The sequence below is a fragment of the Desmodus rotundus genome, chromosome 4 (assembly GCF_022682495.2).
Source record: "Desmodus rotundus isolate HL8 chromosome 4, HLdesRot8A.1, whole genome shotgun sequence".
Classification (NCBI taxonomy): Eukaryota; Metazoa; Chordata; class Mammalia; order Chiroptera; family Phyllostomidae; genus Desmodus; species Desmodus rotundus.
This window is the reverse complement of record NC_071390.1, coordinates 50,251,940-50,265,449: the sequence shown is the minus strand read 5'-3', so window position 1 is coordinate 50,265,449 and position 13,510 is coordinate 50,251,940. Positions and strand designations below refer to the sequence as shown.

Sequence of the window (13,510 nt, the reverse complement as noted above, 5' to 3'; positions counted from 1 at the left end):
CCATTCCCGAACAACACAGAGTAACAACTATTTCTATTGTACCTACGTTGTGTTACATAGCATTTACGTTGAGTTATAAGTACTCTAGAGATGACTTAAAATATACAGGAGGTTGTGCATAGGTCACAGGAAGGACCTAAGTATCTGAGGATTTTTGTATCCTCAGGGGTCCTGGAACCAATCAGCCCCAATACTGGGGACGACCGTATATGTATAACCATTGCATTGACACTTTAAATGGGTAAGTTGTATCAAAGGGGTGAATTATATCCCAATAAAGCTGTTTCTTAAAGTAAAAATAAAGTTATAAATAAATAAACAAAGCTAGTGTGGAAGCTGAAACTTCTCAGAATCACACTAGTTAACTGTCAAGTGCAGACCCTTCTGCTAGGCTCCTTAGGCCCCCCCTCTCGCCTCCAACCAGGGAGGCTGCTCAGCCTCTCAGAGCCCCCCTCCCCACACCTGGAGTCCACGCCCCACGGCCAGCCATGCTGGGCTGGGCAGCTCATTCACTGTACAGACAAAGGCTGCCTTCTTTATCTCAGACCTTCAGCCCAAGCGCCAGCACTGGCAGTGAGGACCGCATGTCCCCCCATTCATTGTTGGTGTCCCTTCTGAACATCCTGGCCCTTGTCTGTGAAGTGCGAGGTGGACTTGGTTTTCCCAGCATTCCTGGCTCTACTCTTCTCTGCTCCGCAGATGCTGACCCCCAACCCACGTCAAGATCATTGGCTCAGGGGCCATGCAGGTGGTCAAGGGAACTCGGGGCGAAGCTGAGGCCACTCTGAGTATCACCTGGTCAATTTCTACTTAACTTCCACAAGACAGAGGGGTGGGAGGGAGGCCAGGGCACGCTTTCTCACTTCCCCTCTCACCACACAGATGTAGGGGTTCACCCCTATTCCAAGTCTCCATCTCCTTCTCCTTTTGCCCTCTCCACTCATATTCCCTGTTCCCCGAAACCTGCCCAGAAGGAGTCCAGAACGCTGGGCAGCTTTCATTCTCCACAGAAGTGTGGTTTCCCTTTTGCATCCTGAGGCAAAAGCCCTGACTCCAGGCAGCTGCCAGGAGAACATCTGTCTGCTGACTTTAACTCTGCAAAGGCGTCCTGTAAGCGTGACCACAAACCTAGACACTCAGATGTCATGCCCATTTCACAGATTCACAGATGAGGAAACAGCGCTCGCAGATCAATTGGATGCCGAAGATCGGCCAGGGCTCAGCAGCAGACTCTGGGCCCGCCACCTGAACAGAGTGCTTCCTTGGCACAGGACCCTGGGTGGGGGTGAAGGGAGGGGCACAGGGAGCCTCACCTTCCACCCTCACCCCCTCCAGGCTCTCATGAACACCCCTCCAGCCTCTGCCTCTCCCCCTGGTCCTTAGGTACAAATGTGTGATCTCAGCCCATCACAGCCATGAAAGAATCAGGTCTCTCTGGGTCCCAGCGTCCTTGTCTGCAAAATGCCACTTAGGACATCACAGCTCCTGACTTCACCAGGGAAGGGTCCTTCGGCCAGAGGCCCTTCTTCCCACCTGGCCATATGGGGCACATTTGTTGGGAAGAACCTCAAACGTCACCTTCCCTGAGAGGGCCTCCCAACCTTCCAGGCAGAGCCAGTCCATCCGTCCTCTGAGACCCTTAATATGTGACTCGTGCTGCTTTAAAGCACTTGACATGAGGCAGTGTGAGCTCTGGCTTATGGGACAGTTTTACTGACTGCTGAGAGTTCCTCCCAGGCAGCCCAGAGACTGCACATAGTAGGTACGCGGCCAACAGCTGATGAATGAATGGTTGATCGAATAAACAGATGAGGCCCCTTCTGGCTTGAACAGCCTGAGGCCGTGGGCCAGGGAAGGCCCAGGCCAGAGTCCCACCAGCCGCAGGAAAGAGGTTCTAGGCCAAGTGGGGGATGAAGATCCCCATGGTGGGGGGCTGTGTCCCCACCCCAGGGAACGAGGAGGAAGGGCAAGGCTAGGCTCTCTGACATAAACCGATACTTCTCCCTGTAAGGTGTGATAAATCCTTTCCAGATTGCCTCTGACAGCAGCTTCCTCCCCACATCATTGTGTGAGATGCTGCTCAATTGTTTTTACACTTATTAATGTCACACCCCTGAGAAAGAAAGAGGGACCCAGCAGGGTCTGGTGGGGAAGGAGCGTTGGAGCCCCGACTAAGAGCTCAGTGAGGCACACGGTTCCCACCAGGCTCTCTCATCGTGGGGTGGGAGAAAGGGATAATTCCATGTGGGAACCATCAGGAGGTTGGACCAAGAGACAGTGGCTCAAACCCCTGCCCAGCCTCAGTTTCCCTCTGTACAAACGGAGAGAACAGTACCTACTTGGCTGGACGTTATGAAGATTAAGGGCAGTGTCCACAAGCTCACCTAGTGCACGGTGAAGATCCAGCTGAGTCACACGCCCTCTCGCCCGGTCCCACTCTCAGACCCCGTCTCTTCTGCCCAATTCGCAAGACACTAGCCACCGGAGTAGCAACAGCAATGCCCTCTTACACAGGTACAGCATGTCACTCTCATCATAGTCCCCACCCTCCACACAGTCCCCCCACACCTGCTCTGGGAGGGCAGGCAAGGGGGGGCCCGTACCACACTGTGCCTGGTGGTCTGAGAGCAAACCAGAGAGCTCCATCCACCCTGCCCACCCAGCTTAGTGCCATCCAGCCCTTTAGCTCACTTGGAGGAGGGAACGTCACCCCCTTTTCAGAGAGGGAAACTGACTCTTAGAGGATAAAGTCATAACCCAAAAACCCTGAAGTGCTCAGACCTTGGTACAACTGACTGAACTGGGAAATGGAAGTTTGGGTGAGCCCCGAAGCTGCCACAGCCCTCCCTGCCTCCCCGATCCCACTCCCCAGCAAACGGACCCACCTGCAGAGGCCAGACGGCCCTCCTGGAGCTGTCGGCTGGTTCTCTCACTGCTTATCTGCCTGTCCATCGCTAACCCCGTCCAGATGTGCTCCTCGCCGGGGCCCACCCAACGAGGGCCTTCCTGCTCTGCCTTCCTTCTGGAGGCAGAGGACCTGCCCGGGTCCTGGGGCAGAGAGTGGCAGTGGCATCACACCTGGCCCCAGCTGCAATGCACAGTCGACCACTTGGTTGTCACGGAGCAGGGGCACAAAATGCACAGCAAGTGCCTTCTCCTTCTTCTACAGGTAGGTTGGCCATCACCTCCTCAAGGAAATCCCTGATTTTACCAGCTGGCCTCCGCATGACTTCCTCCACCCGACTGTGCCCTTGGCTGACAGACTCCCTCAAGCGAGCACTTGGGATGCTGTGCGCGTCCGCACGCACACATGTGTATGCACATGTCTCTCTCCCCTTCACGGGACTCTGAAATCCGGTAGAGTTAGGGCCCTGGACTTTTCACGTTGGGTGCTGGAGCCTAACACAGGAGTTGTTCCAGCAGAGGAGGTATTCAAAATCAGGTGCGGAAAATGTAAAAGAATCCATGGAAGGGAAAGGAGGAGGAAGGGAGGGAAAGGAGCACAGCTGCTTCTGCCAGAGAGACTACAGTGAGGGTGCGCCAAGGCCGGGCCCTCCCGAGAGTTCGGAAGGCTTTCCCCTCTGCCCCTCACCCCATGCACGGAGCTTCCCAGGAAATGGGTCAAGGGTAGGGAGCACGAGGCAGTGGAGGAGGCGGATGAGCATACTCTTCCTCTCCTCTCTAGGCCTCCACTTTCCCATTGATGAAATGGGGACCCAGTCTCCCGAAGGCAGAACATGCACCTGGAGAACTCCCAGCGGATCCTCTGGCCAGGAAAACCACTTGGTCAGTGCAGGTGGCCGTGACAGAGGTGCCGAAGCTGCCAGACGGGCTCATGGAGGCCTTAAGGCCCCAGGAATCTAGCTCCTTACTCCGACCATCTTCCTTCCTCACACCAGGAACACTGAACACCTGGGCATAAATCTTGAGCTGGAAGAAACCTGGAGATGTTCAGCAGGCTGTCCACTTTGAGACAGGGAAACTGAGGCCCAGGAGGGACGTGGGAAAGGCGTAACGTGTGCCTATTACATGCTAGACTTTGTAACTTTATAAACCCTCAGTACTGCCGGTGAGGGGCCTTACTGATCCATGCTGTAGATGAGGAAATGGGCTCGGGGACAGTCCGAGACTGGACGGGGGTCTCACAGCAGGAAGTAATGGCAGCAGTATTGGAACCCAAGAGGCCCCGTCTCCAGCCCCCACACTGTTTCTCCAGCACACATACCAAGGACTGACCTGGAGACAGGAGTGCCGGAGCCAGGAAATTCAAGATAGAGGCTCTCCGACGCCCCATGCAGGGCCCTCTCCTCTACATGCTGCGGGGCTCGCCATGCGGCCCTACCTGCCAGACCCGGCATGTGCGGTTCAGAGGGTCGCTGACACCAGGGCTGGACAAGACGATAGCTGGTTCCTTGTCAGACTGCTAACTCTACAGCATCCTTCCTGACAGACCTTCAACCTGAACTTGCATACCTTAAGTGGAAAGCTCACTACCTACACAGGAAGCAGGCCATCTTTTGGACAGCTTGGTTAATTAGGATGTCCTTCCTCTTAATGAATCAAAATCTCTCTCTTTCTTTAATCCTCACCTGAGGATATGCTTATTGATTTTAGAGAGAAAGGACGAGAGAGAGAGAAGGAGATAGAGAGAAACATCAGTGTGAGTGCCTCCTGTACATGCCCCAACCAGGGACCGAACCCACAATCTAGGCATGTGCCCCGATTGGGAATCGAACCCACAACCTTTTGGTGTATGGGACAATGCTCCAGCCAACGCAGCCACCCAGCCAGGGCCAAAAATCTCTTTTAAGGGCACATAAGCTTCACATGACTTCAGGTTCACTTTGTCCACATCTGCTGCCATTCAGCCCCTCACACACACATTTCCTCACCATCCTCCAGCCAAACCTGTTCTAATTTATTTTCTGACAAGTCCTCGCCCCCCTCCCCAGTGACCACTTTCTAACCTTTACTAAGAAAAAAATATTTTTTTAAAATACTCAATTTAAGAAAAAAATATTTCACATCTGTATGAGCAATACACAAATCATAATTCTTAAAAGTAACGAATTGCAGGTCAGAGTAATCATAAGTAAATTGATATTGATAAATAAGCTTTTCTCCAGAGCAGTAGGTGGTTTATTTTAATCTAATGAGTTTTGTATTTTCCCAGCTTTCAGATTCCATGATGAAGGGCTGTCTGCAATAGAATTACGATGCTCTCCGAAAAATTGTAATTTAATGCCTCATTTTGTCAAGACTTTCTTGAAAATGAGATTTTTTCCTAGTGAAGAATTTTACTCAGCTCTCTCCCATATGCCCCCACCCCCGACCTCTCCAGGCATGCAGGTTCTCCTTGTGCGGGGCCTGGGGTGGGGGTGGAAGGCGGAGACAGGCCAGAGACGTGGGGGCAGGCGGCGGCCAGGAAAGGAGCGTTCCTGGCAGCCACAGCCTCGCTTTGTGGCCGGGCAGCACCCGCTGCCCAGTCTGCGCCTCACTGCGTCCTGCAAACAGGGAGGGAAGAACGGATGCTACAAGGGCCCCCGTTTCAGGGCTCAAGGGACCAGGGTAAGCACCTGAGACCCCTACAGACAGGAAAGAAGACGGACCCACAGGCCGAGAGCAGCAGAAAGCAAAGCTGGAAAAAACATACACAGCTATTTGTGGAGAAGCCTTTGGGGAGTGCCATTTGGTTGAATGTCCCCCAGGGACAGGGAGCCCACAGCCTCCTTGGCCGGACAGGTGCACTGTTAAATGCACTACTGCCAGGCTGCCGGAAGGGCCTGTTGGTGGAGGGGGTGCCAAGGAGCACTGGAAGGAGGAGAGCAGGACGCCCAGCGAGGCTGGACTCACGTCCTGACTGCCCGTGTAGGTGTGCCAGCTTGCCTCAGCGACAGAACCTCTCCGCCTCAGTCTCTACCCCCTGTGAAATGGAGATAGTAACCTCCCTCACAGGCCGTTACCAAGATCAAATGAGGCAGTGCAGGTGAAATACCTGGCATACAAGCTCACATACAGTGAGCTCTCGGTAAGTGTTACTATCCAGGATATCGTCGTCATCACTGTCACGTGTGTGCACGGACTGTTTGACGGGATGGAAGAAACCAGACGCTGGCTGCGTCTGGGACGAATGCCTAGTGGCTGGAGGACAGAGGGAACACAGAGACGGCTCACTCTATTCCATTTCAAGCCTCCTGAATGTTCTGCATGTGCTAGGTTATCTACCCAAAAATAAATTTGAAAAATAATTGCCAAAAGATGATCTCGTGTTTCAAAAAAGACGCAGAAAGACAAATCTCTTCTTTTAATGACCCCAGGCAGGCCTCTAGTAACTTCCACTCTGGGCTTTTGGCCTCCAGAGGCTCACAGCCAACAAACACCTGCCCTTTGGAACACGCCATCCGCTCTCTCGGCGCACCACCCTAAGCACAAGCCCTGGGCTCCTCAGTGCACAGCGTCCAACAGAGGCCCACCCTTGCAGCTGGGCAGGTCACAGGGACCCTCGGCCTCACCATCCGCACCCCACGTCTTCCTGGTGAGATTCTTCTGATGGCACCGTCTGCTGCCCACTCTCCCTCAAAGAGCTCTCCTTGTATCTGAATTAAGTTTCAGGTCCCCACTTTTTTTTTTCTTTTAAAAAAATTTTTATTGTTGTTTTATTACAGTTGTCCCAACTTTCTGCCGTTGCTCTCCCCTGCCTCGCCCATACCCCCTGCCTCCCCCACCCGCCCTGCTCCCACAGTCAATTCCCACCCTGGTGTCTATGTACATGGGTCATTCATACTTGCTCTTAGGTCCCCACTTTTGACTTTAAAATTCGCTTAGATGACCACTGAATGATATGCATGCTAAGTACATAGGGGTGGAATGAACTGTTACACGCCTAACTGTGAATCACGGCCCCAAATAAATAGTTGGATAGATGGATGATGGATACAGGGAATGCAACAAAACAAACTGTTGAATCCCGGTGGTGCATTTGTGGGTGTTCGCTGTTCAAGGCTTCCAACCTTTTTGCACGCTTGAAAAATTTTATGATAAATGTTAGGGAAAATTAAGAGAATTAAAAATCACACAAAACTTCAAGAGGCTTTTTATATCTGGGCAGACTTCCAATGCCCTTTTCCTGTGGGTTAGAGACTTTGAAGGGGAAAAATAGACAAACCCACAATCATAATGGAAGATGTCAGCACACCCTTCTCAAAAACTGATAGAAAAGGCAGAATATAAATCAGTGAGGATACTGACATCTGATCAACATGATTTACATATGTAACCTCATTGACAAAATTGAACACTACATACAATAACAGAATAAACATTCTTGTGAGGCGACGGACAATATAAAAATCCACCATGCTGAGCCATAAAGTAACTTCCAAAACACTTCCAAGAATTGAAATCATTCAAAGTATATTCCTTGATTACAGCAGATGAAGCTCAAAAACAACCATGAAAAAAGAGGAAATTCCCAAATTTTTGGAAATGAACCAATGCGCACACACACACACAAACATGAATCAGAGAAGAAAGTACAACAGAAATTAGAAAATATTTTCAATCCCTTTCCAGCAGTGATGACCTCCCTACGACAGCATGCCTCTCACTAAGGATCTCCTCCACCCCTGCCCGGGAGAGAAGAGGCACACGAGAAGCGCCTGGTGCAGAGCCCCCGTTCCTACTTCATGGATGCGAAATGCCCAGGATGCTATGAAATCCCCACCGTCTTTGGCCATGCACAACAGTAGTGCTGTGTGTTGGCTGCTCCACTGTTCTCTGTCAGCCTACAGGAGGGAAAGCAAGGCTTTCAGAAGGGTGCTCCTTCCGAAGAAGGCGGCACTAAAAGCACCTGAATCAGGCTGAGTAGAGAACTACCCTGATAAACACATTTTGGATAACAAAGAGAAAATATTTTCAACCATACGATAATAAAAACATGACATCAAAATTTGTGACGCAGTACAAATTTTGTGCTCAGAAAAAAATCTATAGCCTTAAATTCAGATTTTAGAAAAGAAAAAAATCCAAAAAAGTATTTTAAGAAGTACGAGGTCTGTTCAGAAAGTATCCAGCCATGTAACATGAAAAATGGAGGCACTTATTGAAGAAGACACAAGATGCAAGAAACACAGTACACAGGACAATGATGCCTCAGTCCCCTTCAAAGTAGGCACCTTGGACCTCACACAGTTCTCCCAGTTGCCGTCAGCTGCCCCGTTGTATTTTCCTGAATCTCATCAACATTCTGAAATCTACTCCCTATCAAAGGTGATTTTAGTTTGGGGAAAAGCCAGAAGTCACAGGGCACCAAATCTGGGCTGTAGGGGGGCTGAGTCACCTGGGTGATTTGATGTTTCACAAAAAAACATGGATGCACCAGACAAGATGTGACTCATGAGTGGGCACGTTGTCGTGGTAAAGCTGCCAATCACCAGTTGCCCATAGCTGTGGCCATTTCCATTATATTGCATCGCTCAACCAATGAGGGCCATTGAGATAACAATCCTTACCAATTGACTGGCCTAGAGGGGCATACTCCAGGGATACCACCTTCCTAATCAAAACACATAGCAAACATGGTCTTGATCTTGCTGTGACTTTGCTGCACCTCCCTCAGGCGTGGAGAACCAGGTAACTTCCATAGGGAGGACTGGGCCTATGTTTCTGGATCACGCAAGCTATAGACCCACGATTCATCTCTGGTTATGATCTTCCTGAGGGAATCTGGTTCATCGGTAGTGGTTGGAATCCAGTCATTAGCAATTGCAGCTCAATGTTCCTTCTGCTCTGGTAGCAGAAGCCACAGAACGAATTTTGCCACGACATCTCTCATGCCAACATCTTGCATCAGAATCTCAGACACAGTAGTTCTGGAATCCCTGGATCAGCTTCTAGTTCTCACACTGTCAGTGGCCGATCTTTGTTGGTTGCAGCCCGTACACGTTCGGCATTCTCAGGTGTTCTGCGTGTTGCAGGCCTTCGTGAATGTGGATCACTCTCAACAGATTCTCGACCATCTTTGAAACATTTGTGCCACTTTCATTTGCACTGCAGTCATTACATTGTCCCCGAAAGCCTTCTGAATCATCTGAATAGTTCTGTGGAGGAATGTTTAAGCTTAACACAAAATTTGATGAAGAATCATTGCTCTACTTGCTCAGCCATTTTGAATATGATGGCCACACAGTACACACGCTCACTCAATGGCATCTACCGCCCCCACTGACTAGTACAGTGAAGGCATCATTGTTCACGCATGTGCATTCCAGTCCATGCTCCTTGGCTGCCAGGTGACATCGATGATGTTGTGCAAACCGTTCTCGTTACCTTAACAATGGCTGGACTTTTTCCAGACAGACCTTGTATATTAAACCCAAATAAAGTAGAAGGCAATTTTAAAATTCCTAATAGGAACAGAAATCAATGAAATAGAAAACAACATTAAATAGACAAAAATCAGTAAACTAAAAGGTTCTTTAAGTGCTCGCTTCGGCAGCACATATACTAAAAAAAGATGGTTCTTTAAAAAGACTATCAAAAATGTATGTTCAGTGACCAGCAAGACAATGAACGGAATGAGAAGGCACTGATTACCCATATCATGGAGAGTAACACTGTGGATTCTATAGTGCCTCAAGATTATATGGGGACAATAAGGAGATACTGTGAATGTCTTTAGGTCAACTCATTTAAAGATTTCTATAAAATGAGTCCTCAAAAAATACCACTTAACCAAAACTGACACATAAAAACATAGAAATATAGTGCTATTTCCACTAAAGAAATTGAAATTGTACTTAAAAATCTTCCTACTAAGAAATAGAAGCTCACATGACTTCTCAAGTGAACTCTCCTAAACATTTAAGAAAAAACAGAAATTTTATCCAAAGTCCCGCAGAGAAAGAGAAGAAGGAATATTATCCAATTTGTATTATGAGGCCAGCATAACTGGATGCTGTAATCTGATGAGAATATCACAAGAAAGGCAAATCGCAGACCCATCTCTTTCATGGACACAGATAAAAGAGTCTTAAGTAGCACATTAACAATTCACATATACCATGTAAAACAGTCCAAAGAAAGCTGGTACAGCCATTCCAGCAGCAGACAAGGAGTTATGAAAAGAGTGATGCATCGTGAGAAAGATTTATTCCAGGAACACAAGGTTGGTTAACTTCGGAAAATCAATCAATGTAATTCACCACATGAACAGAGAGAAGAAGAAAAAGTACGTGATCATTTCAATAGATGCAAAAATGCGCTTGATAAAATTCCACGCATATTTCTGATAAAAAACTTTTAGCAAAAAATAGAAGAGGCTATATATGAAAAACCCACAGCTAATGTACTCAGTGACTAAAGACTTCCTTAAGGTCAGGAACGAAACAAGGATGCCCACTATTACTAATTTCATTACATATTGTATTGAAAGTTCTAGCCAAAGTAATAAGGCAATAGATTTCCAATTACAAATTGGAAAGAAGTAAAATGATTTCCATTCACCAATAACATAATCTTATATATAGAAAACAAGAAAGAGTCCATTTAAAAACTGTCAGAGCTAAAAAAAAAATTCAGCAACGTTGCAGGATATAACATCAGCACCCCCAAAATAAGCTGTATATCTATGGCAATAAATAACCTGAAGAGAAAATTAAGAAAACAATTCCTTTTTTCAATAGCAACAAAATGAACAAGATACTTAGGAATAAATTTAACCAAGGAGGCAAATGACTTGACCACTGAAAACAAGTATAAAACATTGCTGAAAGAAAATGTTAAAAGACATAAATAAGTGGAAAGACATCTATGTTCGTGAAATTGGAAGACTTGACATTGTTAAGATCCTATACTTAATGTTGTTAAAATACAATATCACCAAAAGCAATCTATGGATTTAATACAACCCCTGTCAAAATGTCCATGGTGCCCTGGCTGGGCGGCTCAGTTGGTTGGAACATCATCCCATACACCCCCCAAAAAAAGTTGTGGGTTCAATTCCTAGTCAGGGCACATACCTAGGTTGCAGGTTCGACCCCCAGTCAGGCTGCAATCGGGAGGGAACCCACTGATGTTTCTCTTTCACATCAATGTCTGCCCCTCTCTCTCTCTCCTCACCCCAAACAATCAATCAAAACATATCCTCAGGTGAGGATTTTTTAAAAACGCCAATGGTGTTTCTCATAGAAATAGAAAAACCCATCATTACATTTATATGGAATTTCAAGGTATCCCAAATAGCTAAATCTTGAGAAAAAAAAAAGAAGAAAGTTGGAGGATTCATACTTTCTGCTCTCAAAATTGTTACAAAGTTATAGTAATCAAAGCAGTGTGGTACTGACAGGTAAGGACAGGAACATAGATCAATGGAATAAAATAGACACCACAGAAACAAACCATTGAATATATGGTTAATGTATTTTGACAAGGGCGCCAAGACCATTCAATGCGGGAAGGACAGTCTTTTCAACAGATGGTGCTGGGAAAACCAGATGTCCACACACACAAGAATAAAGTTAGACTCCTGGCTTCACTGTAGATATATATTAACTAAAAATGGATCAAAGCCTAAATGTAGGAACTAAAACTATAAACTTCTTAGGGGGAAATCTTCATGACGCTGGATTTGGCCATGATTTATTGGCTATGACACCAAAACTACAATAATAATAAAAGGTAACAATAATAATAAAAATAATTAGACTCCATCGAAAATTAAAAACTTGTATGCATCAAAGGACACTATCCACACAGCGAAGTGGCAACCTATGGGATGGGATAAGTATTTACAAATCGTATACCTGATAAAGAAGTAATACCCAGAACATATAAAGAACTCATAACTCAACAACAAGAATCAAACAACCCAATTCAAAAATAGGCAAAGGACTTCAACAGATTTTCTCCATCAGAGATGCACCACGGCCAATAACCACATGAAAACAAATTCAGCATCACTAGCCAATGGGAAAATACAAATCAAAATCACAAGGGAATATCCCTTCACGCCCGTTAGAATGGTAAGTATTAAAAAATAACAAGTGTTGATTAAGATAAGGAGAAATTAAAACTCTTGCGCATTGTTGATGGGAGTATATAATCAAGCAGCCACTGTAGAAAACAGCATGATTGTTCCACAAAAAACTAAATGTAGAAATAGCATATGACCCAGGAATTTCACTGCTAGAAATACACTCAAAAGAACGATAGCAGGGACTCAAACAGATGCAAGTACACCGACATTCACGGCAGCATGACTCACAATAGTCAAAAGGTAGAAGCATCCAGATGGTTACCTGTTTCATCAACAGGGAATGGATTAAACAAAGTATGGTCTCTCTATAAATTTGAATATTATTCAGCCTTAAAAAATGAATGCAATTCTGGGACATGATAAACACAGATGAGCCCGGAAAACACGCTAAGTGAAATAAGCCAGACAGAAAAGATGAAATATTGTATGATTCCACTTATGCAAGATACCTAAAATAGGCAAATTCATAGAGCCAGAAAGTAGGACAGAGGTCCCCAGGGGCTGAAGACAGAAGGAAGGGGGAGTTATTGTTAACAGGTACAGAGATTGCAGACTTCAGCTTGAAACGGACGGTGGTGATGGCTGCACAGCACTGTGAAGGTGCTCAACGCCACTGAACGGTGTGCTCGAAAATGGTTAAAATAGTAAATTTTATGTTATGTCAATTGTACCACAATTTTGAAAATAAAGTAATAGAAGGAAACATCCCTAATTTGGTAAATGACATCTACAAAAACCCTACAGCTAGTGTCATACTTAATGGTGAGACACTGAAAGCCTTCTCCTCGATACTAGAAGAAAGTAAGGATGGCCCCTGTGACCACTTCTGTGCGATATTATGTGGAAGTCCTAGTCTTTGCAATAAGACAAGAACAAAGATAAAAGCATCGGAAAGGAAAGCACACAAATGCTATTATTATCGACAGAAAACACGATTGTGTAGTCAAAATCAAAAATTCCATAGACAAACTACCAGAATTAATAAGGAAATTTAACAAAGGTTTTTGGATACATGTCAATATTTTAAAAATCCATTTTACTGCTCTATGCAGAAACAAATAACTAGAAATGAAAAACTTTAAATATCATGTATAATAGTATGAACAAACATAAAACACACAGACATCAATCTAATAAAAGAAGTGTAAGGCCTCCACAGAGACAACTAAAAAGCATTCTTGAAATTCGAGACCTGGGGAAATGGAGGGGTATAGCTCGTTCATGAATCAGAAAGTCAATATTGTAAAGATGTCAATTTTCCTCACAGGGACCTACGTATTCGTGATGCAGTCTTAATCAAATCGCAGCAGCGTTTTTGTGGAATTTCAAAAGCTGATTCTAAAATTGATATGGAAAAGCCAAGTACCAGAAGTAAACAGAAGTGTTGAAGAAGCATGGACCTGAAGGATTTATACCACTGGATAGCAAGGCGACACATACAAAGTTGTAGTGATTACACTATAAAGCCTGCGTTGG

The 13,510-nt window shown here is 46.1% G+C and overlaps 1 protein-coding gene and 1 pseudogene across 1 annotated transcript in view; one reads left to right on the top strand and one right to left on the bottom strand.

Annotated features, from left to right (window-relative positions):
- The window catches only part of LOC128779165 (cadherin-23), a 327,551-nt gene that overhangs the window by 301,456 nt on the left and 12,585 nt on the right, over positions 1–13,510 (bottom strand). The gene's annotated exons all lie outside the window — the stretch shown is intronic.
- LOC112305559 (small ribosomal subunit protein eS27-like) lies at positions 7,597–7,843 on the top strand (annotated as a pseudogene).